Genomic DNA, 15,751 nt, shown 5'->3' on the forward strand with positions numbered 1-15,751 from the left:
TGTAATTCTACCACTGTTGGCAGGTGCCAAAGAAAATCGCTTTGTCTCCATCGACAATGTCAAACTACACCATGTGGCCGATCCTGCACAGCCGACCAAAAGGAACAGCCAGTAGTTCCTGAATCCCTCTCACTACTGGTCAAGAAGTTCATCTACAAGTTGTAAGCAGCAACACTGATACATCTCAGAGCTTGGGGAGGTTGGAAAACGATCTTGCATTGGTTCCACTAACAACAAACAATACAGAAATAATTGATTGATTCAATACAACTTCAACACAGACGGATGGTGCTATTTATTCGGTGCCACCATGGGAAATACCAACTCCACCAACTAACACAGCTCCAGTTTTTGCACGAACTGCTTCTGGATATTTTGCTGACATCAATGATGACATCTCAGACTCATTCGCCTCTTCGATTCCAGAACTGTCAAAAACACATAAGCTGATAAACTGGCTTAAAGTAACTTACTTCATTCTTCCATGGAACCATCTGTGGCTTTCTTTGACTGTACTAGCTTTCCTGTTGTGGATTGGGTTTGTCATCCCTTTCTTTTTATTAATACATGGTCACTTTCTTCCTGAAAAATCAACAGTTGAACTGGGATGAGGACCTAAAACCACATTATTCTTCTCACAAGGTCTGCAGAGACTTGTCTTTTGTGAACATTTCCGCTATACCAATTGATGATGGGATTGTTTGAGATAAAGTAACTTTTCGATATATACGGCCCTACGGAGGTCATCAAATACCATGTGATTAAGCTTTCAAAGAACAATATAATAATACCCGGAGTTGTTTCAGATGATTGGGATGTGAAAACAGTTGATTCTTTGATGACTGAATTGCAGTATTATACTGTATTTGAAAACGAAGATGTTTATCAATCTAAAGAGAATTATGGTGATATGTTTTGCTATAATTATTATGGGCACCATTTCATCCACTGAGCAAGCAGCCCAAAGACTGTTTTTAATGATACACAATGGGAACATTGTCCAACTCCCCCACAAGGAAGTTCTAAAACGTATGCTGAAAAGTTTACATATTTTTCTGGGCATGATGTTAAAAATGCTGAGTTGTATTATTTTAAATTGCCAGTTACTGAAAACGTACATATAATATTGACAAATACGAAATTTATATATTCGGATTCCTTTGTTTCCCGGTCGACTGTAGAAGGCTATGAATATTGGCTGAAGTCGATTGACTGAAAAAGTGTGTGGGGAACTAGACATTGGCAAATACGGGGGAAGTAAGCTTTATTTAGAGCATGCCTGATACCTATTCAAATTATATTTTTAAATGAAAAAGTACAACTAACAAGTTGTTTAGGCTTAGCAAAGAGTAAGGAATTGAACACACCCAGTATACCCGCCCCTGCAAAATTTTATAAATGGCAAAAATACCTAAATGCAACTGAAGATCAGCTCGATGAATGGGTCCAGAATGGCACATTTAATGTTTCACTGACACGTCCTAGCGGGTGGTTATTGTGGCCAGTAGATACCAATGGGTGTCACAAACGTTTTATTAACTCCTCGGGGGGTTTTAGAACTAGTAGGCCAGACCCTCGCTAAATATCGTCCGAACATGCGGGTATAATAACAACATACAGTGTAGGGAAACTATGCCAGCAATGGTTATTAAAGACTTCCTCACTAGATGCGGTTATAGAACACCTCAGTCTCCTGTCCAGTAACACCAACTTACAGGACTTCTTGTTAGGCCCCAGAAAACAAAGCAGAAAACGCTTCTTATATGAAGTATATAATGAAATGTGGAAGCTTTCACAACAAGAAGCTGCTGCCCGGTTAAGGCAGATAGACCAGGAAAATTTTTAAAAGGCATTAGCTGTTGTAAATAATGGGATTAATACCCTGTCCGATTGGATATACACTTTAAACAACATTGTTTCTTCTGTAATAGACATTATACAAACAGATATGTCTTCCTTACGTCATGGACAGAGTCAGCTAAGGTCCATTATGCAGCTGAGTTGGACACTTCAAACACTAAAGGCGTGTCGCGTTCCCTGGCAACATGTCAGCGCAAGGGAAATATTTTCTTCTTTTAACTTAATGCGACAACAACAACTAATGGCTAAGAAAGAAGCAACTTGTGTCATGCTAAATATCGAGAATTTAGAAAAGTTGCCTTTTACTGTCGCTGAAATACCATCTGCTGAGTGGTTAATACACGGGGTCATTAATCTGCCTATTTCCACACTACAATTCACCTGCTGTTTAAAACATATTCCGGTAGGCAGATATGAAAGGCTGGGAGATAGTTACATCCATGAGGTGTGGGAACTACCCTTCTCGTGCAAAAGTCTCAGTGGCATGGAAAAAGTCTTTCTTAGCAGTAGTGAATGTGAGACTTCTGTCAGTTAGTCGATGGTTTGTAAACAGCTGTCCTTGCATGGGGCATGTAACACGTCTGCAGTGAACTTGGCTTGTTATCTGAAGGGAGTTCCAGTCCCCTTAATTAGACCTACGTTTGAGGTGCTTTCAAAGGGCAGCTATGTCCTCCTTAATGGTGAAGACCGTTGTGAGATGCGAGCCGGAATAGTTTATGTTGTTTCGGTCTCTAAGATTGTTACATGCTGCGCCAACGTACTTTTTCCTCCCACTAAAATAAAAGAGGTAGCAGACATTTGGCCTCATATTGCTACTTCTAATGTGAATTTTGACAAGTTGAGCCGACTCATGGCTTTATTTAAAAAACATGTGGCTCTTACATCTGCACGCGAGACCTACGCACTTCAGGTGGCAAGGTCGTCAGCAGAGATACAGTCCCTTTTAAGTACCAACTTTCCAAGACACTTTGGTGAACTCGTGGGACGGATATTTAATGCGTCCAGTACTACTGGAATCGCACATTTCTTTAAGGCTGTTGGTTCTGGTTTCATTCACACCTTCTCCTCCATATTCGGTTTAATACCATCAACCATTCACTCAATTTTCCCCAGTATTTTCGGGGGATTTCCAATAACTTTGGCTATAATAGCTGGTGTTTTGCTGTTGCTATTTTTCATGTGCAATGGCTGTCCCGCCGCAACAAGGAGGAATGAAAGCGCACCCATCAGAAAAAGCTGTTGTGAACGCATGATGCAGTATTTTGGAGCAACACTCCTGGAGCAATTGGAGTGTGACTGGTCTCTTTCATTCAGACCAGTTTTACATTGTGTGCAGCCCGTGTTTCAGTACCTCTGGAAGTTTGCCGTTCTACGCAGCACTTGCTTTCATTGGAAGCTGTTCTGTTGATGTTCTCGCTGAGGGCTCATTACCAGACATGTGCGTTGAGGGTGCGTTTGCTACGGGAAGCTGCTTATGAGTTGCCCTTCCTGGAGGATGTGGCTCTTAACTTATCACTGGGCACACCACGGAATGCTGCCTTGACTGAGGTTCAAGCTATGGAACACGAATGCTCCTTGGTCCTTCTCAGCGATGCCTTTCCAGCTTTAACACCTGCTGAAGTGCAAGATTTCCTGTCCTCCATTGTCCCGGAATCGATTGGGAATTCTAAAAATAACTTTGACTCTTGGAATTCAGTCTTTTTATGCCACATGTTTTAAATTGTCCTTTTATACGCTCATGTGTCCTTTTAACTTGTCATTATTGACATTTTTCCAAATATATCTTAGGTTGAGTTTTAGTATCTTTTATGTACATGTAGGGTTTAAACCACCTTCAACCGACAAGGGGAGGGTGTTGTGTAGCCATTTTACTTAAAGCTCCATGCACGTTATTTTAGCATACTAGGCCTGCGGCTGTGCACTTTAACCTAGATATATTTTATTCAGCTTTGCTTTATTATTTTTACAGTAGCCACTTTTACGGTTTTGTTTTATTTCCTTCTATCTAACTGTTTTTGCGTAGGCCAGCACTATGTTCTCAAACAAGACATTCTTGCTCACTCTGTGCTTCTTCCAAGGCTGCAGAAAGATAGGTTGCCGGTGGACGTGGTATAAGTTTAGTCTCTAACATTCATAGAAAATACATCCTTACATAAGGACAGTTTCTCAGAACATCAGCCGTTTTATTATAAAACACTTCCTTGTCCTTTACACGTTAGAGGGAGATTCCAGCCAGAGAACCATAACTGTATGCTGATTGCTGAATGCTTTGCTACAGCGGCTAATGCAGACTTCAGGCCTTTGATCAGGTATGGGGGATGATGTCTTCCCAGGGGAACCTGAAGGGCAGAATTAGAGCTTAACACGCTGTGCTCTATGATAGCCTAGGTAGGAATTAGTCTATAGATTGTAGTGACAACATGGTCGCGTTATTTCTATGCTTTACTCTCCTAGTCACAATTTTAAACTTATTATGTTGTGTCATCCTGGTTATTGCAGCTAACACTTTGCTAAGATGCAGTCGCTTCATTAAAATCTTATTGAAACTTATACTGCCTCTGTTTGTCATTATGCATATGAGACTAATGTAACTGAGAGAAACAGACGAGATCTGAGTGATCACGGCTTTCCCTGAGAAACCAATTATGTCATGAGCTCGGCTGCCCAATCATCCCTGCCCTTGGGCAGAGATGAGGCACTGCTAGTTAGCCGGAGCGAAACCCGGATTGGAGCGACAGGTGTCACCGGCAGTGGGTCATACTTAGTTTCCCACACCACAGGCAATTCTGGGGGTCATTACGACCTCGGCGGTCTTTTCGCAAGACTGCCGAGGTACCGCCATGCTGAAGACCGCCAGTGGTGGCGGTCTTCCGCGCCGCGTATTATGACCGCTGGTAGCCCGCCGTCCATTTTCGTACGGAAAGCCGCCAGCAGCCATACTGGCAGACGGCGGGAAAGTGGAGGTTGCTCAACCTCCACTGCCACGTCAACAGAACACCGCCCAATGAATCACGTCCCATGCTTAGGTGTGGCGGTGTTCTGGTGACGGTGTTCTGGTGGTGGAGCTGCCCCCATGGATCCCGTCCCCTCCCGGAGGATCAACGGACAAGGTAAGTTGATCGTCCATTAGGGAAGGGGGTGGGGGGGTGTTGTGTGCGTGCATGGGGGTGTGCGTGTGGGAGTGTAGAGGGGATGAGTGAGTGATTGTATGCATGCGGGGGGTGTTGTGTGCATGGGAAATGTGTGCGGGTGTGTATATCTGCATGTTGGGGGTGTGTGCGTGTAGGGGTGTATATATGTGCATGTGGGGGGTGCGTGTAGGGGTGTGCATATCTGCATGTTGGGGGTGTGTGCGTGTAGGGGTGTGTATATCTGCATGTTGGGGGTGTGTGCGTGGAGGGGTGTGTATATGTGCATGTTGGGGGGGTGCGTGTAGGGGTGTGTATATGTGCATGTTTGGGGTGGGGGTGGGGAGGGGGGTTGTGCCACCTTTGGGGGGTGCCAGGGGGGTGGGGGGAGGATTTGTGAGGGGTAGCGGGGGTGGGGAGACCCCTATCAGTGCCAGGGAAGGAATTCCCTGGCACTGATAGTGCCTACCGCCATGGATCTCATGGCGGTTCCCAACCACCAGAGATCTATGGCGGTATGCAGGGTCCTGAGACCGTCTGCTGTAACCTCCAGCTCAGCGGTCTTCACCGCCATGGCGGGCGGAATGGTGAAGTGGCGGATGACGGTCATAATTCCATTTTTGTTTTCCGCCGGCCTGTTTGCGGTCTTACCTCCGCTTTACCACCGACCGCCAGGGTCGTAATGAGGGCCTCTGTCACTCGAAATCCAGTAGCCTCATTAGGATAATGAGAGCCTACTCGACATGGCGCTGGATGAATGTGGATTCTCCTCCCGCTCCTCCTCCACCAGTGTTACCTTCTTCTTTCAAGCCTGCGCCATCGAAATCGGCTGTCTATCTATGCCGCGTTTGGAGTCCAGGCTCAGGTCAAGAAGGAAGACCTTGAGACTTTTGGAGGAGCAAGAGTATCAAGAACAACAGCTATTGGAGGAAGGAGAAATTCCGGGGCCTTCAGGTGATTTCCAGGACTTAGAATCTGCTAGAGGGTTAGATATGTCCCCTGATTGGGAGCTTTTATCACCTGGAGGTGAACTCACAGCAGAAGCGACTACTTACCATGGTGTGATAAGGAAGTCGGCAGAATTTTGTAACTTCCTGCATCGGAGTTAAAGACAAATATTTTGACAGAGGCTTTGCATCCATCAGCTTCCTCTTCTGAGCCCCTCCTCCCTTTCAATGATGCCCTGACAGAGCGCATATTGGAGATATGGAGGAAACCAGGTACAACACCTGCGGTTTCTAAGACTGTAGCCAGACAGTCAAGAGGCAGCAAAGCAGGTCATTCAGTCAGGTCTGCACAATGCAGACTCAGATGCAAGAGCCATGGGGACCACATTGCAACTAGGAGGCATGCTTGACTCAGAGGTTCTGGTTTTTCCTCTGATGTTCAGGCTACGTTGAGGGACCTCCCTTTAGTGATGCAAGACTGTTTTGGGCTAAGACAGACTCAGCCCTGGAAAGCTTCAAGGATAGCAGGGCCACTGCAAAATCTTTTGGTCTTCAGGCTTCTTTTTCTGCACCCTTCAGACCTTTCCGTAGATTCAGAGGGTATGGCTGTAGGAAAGTACCATCTTGCCTGGCATGTTACCCCCATATTTCACTGTATATATGTTGTTTTAGTTGTATGTGTCACTGGGGCCCTGCCAGCCAGGGCCCCAGTGCTCATAAGTGTGCCCTGTATGTGTTACCTGTGTTATGACTAACTGTCTCACTGAGGCTCTGCTATCCAGAACCTCAATGGTTATGCTCTCTCATTTCTTTCCAAATTGTCACTATCAGGCTAGTTACCAATTTCACCAATTTACATTGGCATACTGGAACACCCTTATAATTCCCTAGTATATGGTACTGAGGTACCCAGGGTATTGGGGTTCCAGGAGATCCCTATGGGCTGCAGCATTTCTTGTGCCACCCATAGGGAGATCTGACAATTCTTACACAGGCCTGCCAGTGCAGCCTGAGTGAAATAACGTCCACGTTATTTCACAGCCATTTACCACTGCACTTAAGTAACTTATAAGTCACCTATATGTCTAACCTTTACCTGGTAAAGGTTGGGTGCTAAGTTACTTAGTGTGTGGACACCCTGGCAATAGCCAAGGTGCCCCCACATTGTTCAGGGCAAATTCCCTGGACTTTGTGAGTGCGGGAACACCATTACACGCGTGCACTATACATATGTCACGACATATGTATAGCGTCACAATGGTAACTCCGAACATGGCCATGTAACATGTCTAAGATCATGGAATTGTCACCCCAATGCCATCCTGGCATTGGGGAGACAATTCCATGATCCCCTGAGTCTCTAGCACAGACCCGGGTACTGCCAAACAACCTTTCCCGGGGTTTCACTGCAGCTGCTGCTGCTGCCAACCCCTCAGACAGGTTTCTGCCCTCCTGGGGTCCAGCCAGGCTTGGCCCAGGAAGGCAGAACAAAGGACTTCCTCAGAGAGAGGGTGTTACACCCTCTCCCTTTGGAAAAAGGTGTTAGGGCTTGGGAGGAGTAGCCTCCCCCAGCCTCTGGAAATGCTTTCATGGGCACAGATGGTGCCCATTTCTGCATAAACCAGTCTACACCGGTTCAGGGATTCCCCAGCCCTGCTCTGGCGCGAAACTGGACAAAGGAAAGGGGAGTGACCACTCCCCTGACCTGCACCTCCCCTGGGAGGTGCCCAAGCTCCTCCAGTGTGCTCCAGACCTCTGCCATCTTGGAAACAGAGGTGCTGCTGGCACACTGGACTGCTCTGAGTGGCCAGTGCCAGCAGGTGACGTCAGAAACTCCTTCTGATAGGCTCCTCCAGGTGTTGCTAGCCTATCCTCTCTCCTAGGTAGCCAAACCTCCTTTTCTGGCTATTTAGGGTCTCTGCTTTTGGGAATTCCTTAGATAAAGAATGCAAGAGCTCATCAGAGTTCCTCTGCATCTCTCTCTTCACCTTCTGCCAAGGAATCGACTGCTGACCGCGCTAGAAGCCTGCAAAACTGCAACAAAGTAGCAAAGACGACTACTGCGACCTTGTAACGCTGATCCTGCCGCCCTCTCGACTGTTTTCCTGGTCGTGCATGCTGTGGGGGTAGTCTGCCTCCTCTCTGCACTAGAAGCTCCGAAGAAATCTCCCTTGGGTCGACGGAATCTTCCCCCTGCAATCGCAGGCACCAAAGAACTGCATCACCGGTCCGCTGGGTCTCCTCTCAGCACGACGAGCGAGGTCCCTTGAACTCAGCAACTCTGTCCAAGTGACTCCCACAGTCCAGTGACTCTTCAGTCCAAGTTTGGTGGAGGTAAGTCCTTGCCTCCCCATGCTAGACTGCATTGCTGGGAACCACATGTTTTGCAGCTACTCCGGCTCCTGTGCACTCTTCCAGGATTTCCTTTGTGCGCAGCCAAGCCTGGGTCCCCGGCACTCTAACCTGCATTGCACGACCTCCTGAGTTGTCCTCCGGCGTCGTCGACCCTCTTGTGTAACTGCAGGTGAGCTCCGGTCCACTCCACTTCGTAGTGCCTGTTCCGGCACTTCTCCGGGTGCTGCTTACTTCTGAGTGGGCTCCTTGTCTTGCTGGACACCCCCTCTGTGTCTTCACGCAATTGGCGACATCCTGGTCCCTCCTGGGCCACAGCAGCATCCAAAAACCCTAACCGCGACCCTTGCAGCTAGCAAGGCTTGTTTGTGGTCTTTCTGCACGGAAACACCTCTGCACGACTCTTCACGACGTGGGACATCCATCCTCCAAAGGGGAAGTTTCTAGCCCTTGTCGTTCTTGCAGAATCCACAGCTTCTACCATCCGGTGGCAGCTTCTTTGCACCCACAGCTGGCATTTCCTGGGCATCTGCCCACTCCCGACTTGATCGTGACTTTTGGACTTGGTCCCCTTGTTCCACAGGTACTCTTGTCAGGAAATCCATCGTTGTTGCATTGCTGGTGTTGGTCTTCCTTGCAGAATTCCCCTATCACTACTTCTGTGCTCTTTGGGGAACTTAGGTGCACTTTGCACCCACTTTTCAGGGTCTTGGGGTGGGCTATTTTTCTAACCCTCACTGTTTTCTTACAGTCCCAGCGACCCTCTACAAGGTCACATAGGTTTGGGGTCCATTCGTGGTTCGCATTCCACTTCTAGAGTATATGGTTTGTGTTGCCCCTATCCCTATGTGCCCCCATTGCATACTATTGTGACTATACATTGTTTGCACTCTTTTCTATTGCTATTACTGCATATTTTGGTATTGTGTACATATATCTTGCGTATATTTGCTATCCTCATACTGAGGGTACTCACTGAGATACTTTGGCATATTGTCATACCTTTATGTTTAGTATATCTGTGTATTCTTATGATATTGTGCATATGACACTAGTGGTACTGTAGGAGCTTCACTCGTCTCCTAGTTCAGCCTAAGCTGCTCTGCTAAGCTACCTTTTCTATCAGCCTAAGCTGCTAGACACCCCTCTACACTAATAAGGGATGCCTGGTGCAAGGTGTAAGTACCCCTTGGTACTCACTACAAGCCAGTCCAGCCTCCTACATTGGTTGTGCAGCGGTGGGATAAGTACTTTGCAACTATTTACCACTTTGTCATATTGTACTTTTCATAAGAGAAAAATATACAAAACAAGTTCAGAGTATGTACACATAACCAAAAAGTTTTGCTTTTCTTCTCTCACTTCTTTGCTAAGTGCTGAAAAGTACCTCTAAAACTTCCAAAAAGTTCTTAAAAAGTTTTAAAAGTTTTTTTTTCTGTCCTTTAAAAAGTTCTGAAAACTTTTTCTCACTTTTTCTGTCCCTTAAACACTTTCTATAATGTCTGGCACAGGTCACACTGTTGATCTGTCCAAACTTGCTTATGATCACCTTAGCTGGAAAGGAGCAAGGAGTCTCTGCATTGAAAGAGGTTTAGGGGTAGGGAAGAATCCCTCTAGAGAACTGTTGGTTAATATGCTCATTGAACAAGATAAGACCTTAGTTGGCACTTCTGTTGAGAAATTAGCTGATGGTTCCCAATCTGACCCTGGGGCACCCCTAGCAAAAGATTTAGAAGGGAACCTTCCCAACCTGCCCATTAGCAGGCAATGCCGGTACTAATGTGAGTTCTCATCACAGTAGGAGTGTTACTTCTTTTAGCCAGGTTGTTAGAGTGCCATTTGTTAGGGACAGGTCTCCCTCTGTTCATTATCACCATACTTCTGTTTCAAGGCATGCCCCACCCACCGACCCTGATGACAGAGTGTTAGAAAGGGAACTCAATAGATTGAGAGTGGAAGAATCCAGGCTGAAGCTCAAGAAGCAACAGCTGGATTTAGAAAGGCAGTCCTTTGATTTAGAAAAAGAAAGACAGAGGTTGGGGTTAGGAGCCCATGGTGGCAGCAGCAGTATTCCAAATAGTCATCCTGCTGTAAAAGAGCATGATTCTAGGAATCTGCACAATATAGTTCCCCCTTAAAAGGAGGGGGTGACATTAACAAGTGGTTTGCTGCACTTGAGAGGGCCTGTGTTGTACAGGAGGTCCCTCAAAGGCAGTGGGCTGCTATCCTATGGCTATCTTTCAGTGGAAAGGGTAGGGATAGGCTCCTTACTGTGAAGGAAAGCGATGCCAATAATTTTACAGTTCTTAAGAATGCACTCCTTGATGGTTATGGCTTAACCACTGAACAGTACAGGATCAAGTTCAGAGAGACCAAAAAGGAGTCTTCACAAGACTGGGTAGACTTTGTTGACCATTCAGTGAAGGCCTTGGAGGGGTGGTTACATGGCAGTAAAGTTTCTGACTATGAAAGCCTGTATAACTTAATCCTGAGAGAGCATATTCTTAATAATTGTGTGTCTGATTTGTTACGCCAGTACCTGGTAGACTCTGATCTGACCTCTCCCCAAGAATTGGGAAAGAAGGCAGACAAATGGGTCAGAACAAGGGTGAACAGAAAAGTTCATACAGGGGGTGACAAGGATGGCAAGAAGAAGGATGGTAAGTCTTCTGACAAGGGTGGGGACAAATCTAAAAATGAGTCTTCATCAGGCCCACAAAAACACTCTGGTGGGGGTGGTGGGCCCAAATCCTCTTCAAATCAAAACAAAGAAAAGAAACCATGGTGCTATTTATGTAAAATAAAAGGCCATTGGACAACTGATCCCAGTTGCCCAAAGAAAAGCACCAAGCCTCCTACCACTACAACCCCTGCTGCTACACCTAGTGCCCCTAGTAATACCAGTGGTGGTGGGAGCAAACCTACTAATAGCCAATCCAAGGGAGTAGCTGGGCTCACTTTTGGTAATTTAGTTGGGGTTGGTCTGGTTAGGGAGACCACAGAGGCTGTGTTAGTCTCTGAGGGGACCATTGATTTGGCCACCTTGGTTGCTTGTCCCCTTAATATGGATAAGTACAAGCAACTACCCCTAATAAATGGTGTTGAGGTTCAGGCTTACAGGGACACAGGTGCCTGTGTTACAATGGTAATAGAGAAACTGGTCCATCCTGAACAACACCTACTTGGTCACCAGTACCAAGTGACTGATGCTCATAACAACACTCTTAGCCACCCCATGGCTGTGGTGAATCTCAACTGGGGGGGGGGGGTTACTGGTCCAAAGAAAGTTGTGGTTGCCTCAGATTTAACTGTAGACTGTCTACTAGGGAACGATTTAGAGACATCAGCATGGGCAGAAGTGGAGTTGGAGGCTCATGCAGCAATGCTGGGCATTCCAGGGCATATTTTTGCTTTAACCAGGGCTCAGGCCAAAAAGCAGAAAGGACAGTGTGACTTGGATCCTGGAAGAATGGACCAAGTGCTCCCTAAAGCTAGGGTTAGTAAAGGTAAAACACTACCTACTATCCCTCCCTCTACAGTGGATTCAACTTCTGAGGAAGAAGAATTTCCACCCTGTGCAGAACCTACACCAGAGGAGCTGGAAGCAGACACTGCTGAGTTTTTGGGTGAAGGGGGTCTGCCAGGGAGGAGCTGAGTGTGGCACAGCAGACCTGTCCCACACTAGAGGGCCTAAGGCAGCAAGCTGTCAAACAAGGAAATGGGGATGTCAGTGACTCTCACAGAGTTTACTGGGAGGACAACTTTTTGTATACTGAAGCAAGGGATCCAAAACCTGGAGCTGCCAGGAGATTGGTGATTCCTCAGGAATACAGAAAGTTCCTCCTAACTCTAGCCCACGACATTCCCTTAGCTGGACATTTGGGGCAAATGAAAACTTGGGACAGGCTTGTCCCCTTGTTTCATTGGCCTAGAATGTCAGAGGACACAAAGGAATTTTGTAAGTCCTGTGAAACCTGTCAAGCCAGTGGCAAGACAGGTGGCACTCCAAAGGCACCCCTTATTCCACTGCCTGTGGTTGGGGTTCCCTATGAAAGGGTAGGGGTTGACATAGTTGGCCCTCTTGACCCTCCTACTGCTTCAGGCAATAGGTTTATCTTGGTGGTAGTGGACCATACCACCAGATATCCTGAAGCAATTCCTCTAAGGACCACTACAGCTCCTGCAGTGGCAAAGGCCCTCCTGGGAATCTTTTCCAGGGTGGGCTTCCCAAAAGAGGTGGTATCAGACAGGGGAAGCAATTTCATGTCTGCTTACTTAAAGGCCATGTGGAAGGAATGTGATGTGACATACAAGTTCACCACACCCTATCATCCACAAACAAATGGACTGGTTGAGAGGTTTAATAAAACTCTCAAAGGAATGATAATGGGACTCCCTGAAAAACTCCGCAGGAGATGGGATATCCTGTTACCTTGCCTCCTTTTTGCTTACATGGAGGTACCCCAAAAAGGAGTGGGCTTCAGCCCCTTTGAACTCCTATTTGGACACCCTGTAAGAGGTCCTCTAACACTTGTTAAGGAGGGTTGGGAACAACCTTTAAAAGCTCCAAAGCAAGACATAGTAGACTATGTACTTGGCCTAAGATCTAGAATGGCTGAGTATATGAAAAAGGCCAGTAAAAACCTTCAGACCAGCCAAGAGCTCCAAAAGCAATGGCATGACCAGAAGACTGTTTTGGTTCAGTACCAACCAGGGCAGAAAGTGTGGGTCTTGGAGCTTGTGGCCCCAAGAGCACTCCAAGACAAATGGACTGGACCCCACATAATTGTTGAGAAAAAGGGTGAAGTCACCTACTTAGTTGACTTAGGCACTGCCAGGAGTCCCCTTAGGGTGCTCCATGTCAATCGCCTGAAACCCTACTATGACAGGGCTGATCTCACCCTGATCGTGGCAACAGATGAGGGACAGGAAGATGAGAGTGACCCTCTCCCTGATCTCTTCTCTCCCACAGAACAAGATGCTCTAGTGGAAGGTGTAGTTTGGGCAGATTGTCTTACTGCTGAGCAGAAAGACCACTGCATAAATCTCCTGGGTCAGTTTTCTGAACTCTTCTCTACTGTGCCAGGCACCACTTCTTGGTGTGAGCACACTATAGATACTGGAGACAGCTTGCCTGTCAAAAGTAAGATCTATAGGCAGCCTGACCATGTCAGAGACTGCATAAAGCAAGAGGTGCAGAAAATGCTTGAACTGGGAGTGGTTCAGCACTCTGAAAGTCCATGGGCCTCTCCTGTGGTACTTGTACCAAAACCTCATTCCAAAGATGGTAAAAGGGAAATGAGATTTTGTGTTGATTACAGAGGTCTCAACCAGGTAACCAAAACTGATGCTCACCCTATACCCAGGGCAGATGAGCTCATAGATACACTGGCATCTGCCAAGTATCTAAGAACTTTTGATTTGACTGCAGGGTATTGGCAGATCAAGTTATCAGAAGATGCAAAAGCAAAAACTGCATTTTCAACCATTGGAGGCCATTACCAATTCACAGTAATGCCTTTTGGATTGAAAAATGCACCTGCCACTTTTCAAAGGTTGGTGAACACAGTCCTGCAAGGGCTGGAACTTTTTAGTGCAGCATATCTAGATGATATAGCTGTCTTTAGCTCCAGCTGGGATGATCACCTGGTCCACCTATGGAAAGTTTTGGAGGCCTTGCAAAAGGCAGGCCTCACTATCAAGGCTTCAAAGTGCCAGATAGGGCAGGGGAAGGTGGTTTATCTGGGACACCTGGTAGGTGGAGAACAGATTGCACCACTTCAGGGGAAAATCCAAACTATTATAGATTGGGTTCTCCCTACAACCCAGACTCAGGTGAGAGCCTTTTTAGGCCTCACTGGGTACTACAGGAGGTTCATAAAGAACTATGGCTAAATTGCAGCCCCTCTTAATGACCTCACATCTAAGAAAATGCCTAAGAAGGTATTATGGACAGCAAACTGTCAGAAAGCTTTTGAGGAGCTGAAGCAGGCCATGTGCTCTGCACCTGTCCTGAAAAGTCCCTGTTACTCTAAAACATTCATTGTCCAAACTGATTCATCTGAATTAGGGGTAGGGGCAGTCTTATCACAACTTAATTCTGAGGGCCAGGATCAACCTGTTGCTTTTATCAGCAGGAGGTTGACCCCTAGAGAAAGGCGTTGGTCTGCCATAGAGAGGGAGGCCTTTGCTGTGGTCTGGGCACTGAAGAAGTTGAGGCCATACCTGTTTGGCACTCACTTCATTGTTCAGACAGACCACAAACCTCTACTTTGGCTAAAACAAATGAAATGTGAAAACCCTAAATTGTTGAGGTGGTCCATATCCCTACAGGGAATGGACTATACAGTGGAACATAGACCTGGGAGTACCCACTCCAATGCAGATGGACTCTCCAGATATTTCCACTTAGACAATGAAGACTCATCAGGTCATGGCTAGTCTTATTGTCCTGCGTTTGGAGGGGGGGGGTTGTGTAGGAAAGTACCATCTTGCCTGGCATGTTACCCCCATATTTCACTGTATATATGTTGTTTTAGTTGTATGTGTCACTGGGACCCTGCCAGCCAGGGCCCCAGTGCTCATAAGTGTGCCCTGTATATGTTACCTGTGTTATGACTAACTGTCTCACTGAGGCTCTGCTATCCAGAACCTCATTGGTTATGTTCTCTCATTTCTTTCCAAATTGTCACTATCAGGCTAGTGACCAATTTCACCAATTTACATTGGCATACTGGAACACCCTTATAATTCCCTAGTATATGGTACTGAGGTACCCAGGGTATTGGGGTTCCAGGAGATCCCTATGGGCCGCAGCATTTCTTGTGCCACCCATAGGGAGATCTGACAATTCTTACACAGGCCTGCCAGTGCAGCCTGAGTGAAATAACGTCCACGTTATTTCAGAGCCATTTACCACTGCACTTAAGTAACTTATAAGTCACCTATATGTCTAACCTTTACCTGGTAAAGGTTGGGTGCTAAGTTACTTAGTGTGTGGGCACCCTGGCACTAGCCAAGGTGCCCCCACATTGTTCAGGGTGTAGTGAATCCTAGTTTGTTTTACCGGGTTAACAGGAGTTAGCTTAGCCATAGGCTTGTAAACTCGTGCCCCCGTCACCCAGTGACTTTTAGCCTACTTAGCTTGCTCTGTCTTAGTCCATTTAATTATTTATTTCCGTTAAGATGGCGGCCTTGTTTATAGTTAGGCCACTTGTTATGGGTTCTATTATCAGTGTCACTGCGCCAAGGCGTCAAGATCAAGCATGAAAGACAAACATACGGTAGGCATTCACACTTAGGGATTTTCCCTCTCTATACTTTCGAGGGATTGTTGATATTAATTGCCGTCCCAAGCATGCCTGTTATCTATTGTTATGAATAACACTTATGTCAAGGGACCTTGTAAATCTGTATAAATACAACACACTTTTAGACAGATAATCAGAGGGATTCCGACCAGAG

Source organism: Pleurodeles waltl, chromosome 4_1 (assembly GCF_031143425.1).
Source record: "Pleurodeles waltl isolate 20211129_DDA chromosome 4_1, aPleWal1.hap1.20221129, whole genome shotgun sequence".
In the NCBI taxonomy this organism is placed as follows: Eukaryota; Metazoa; Chordata; class Amphibia; order Caudata; family Salamandridae; genus Pleurodeles; species Pleurodeles waltl.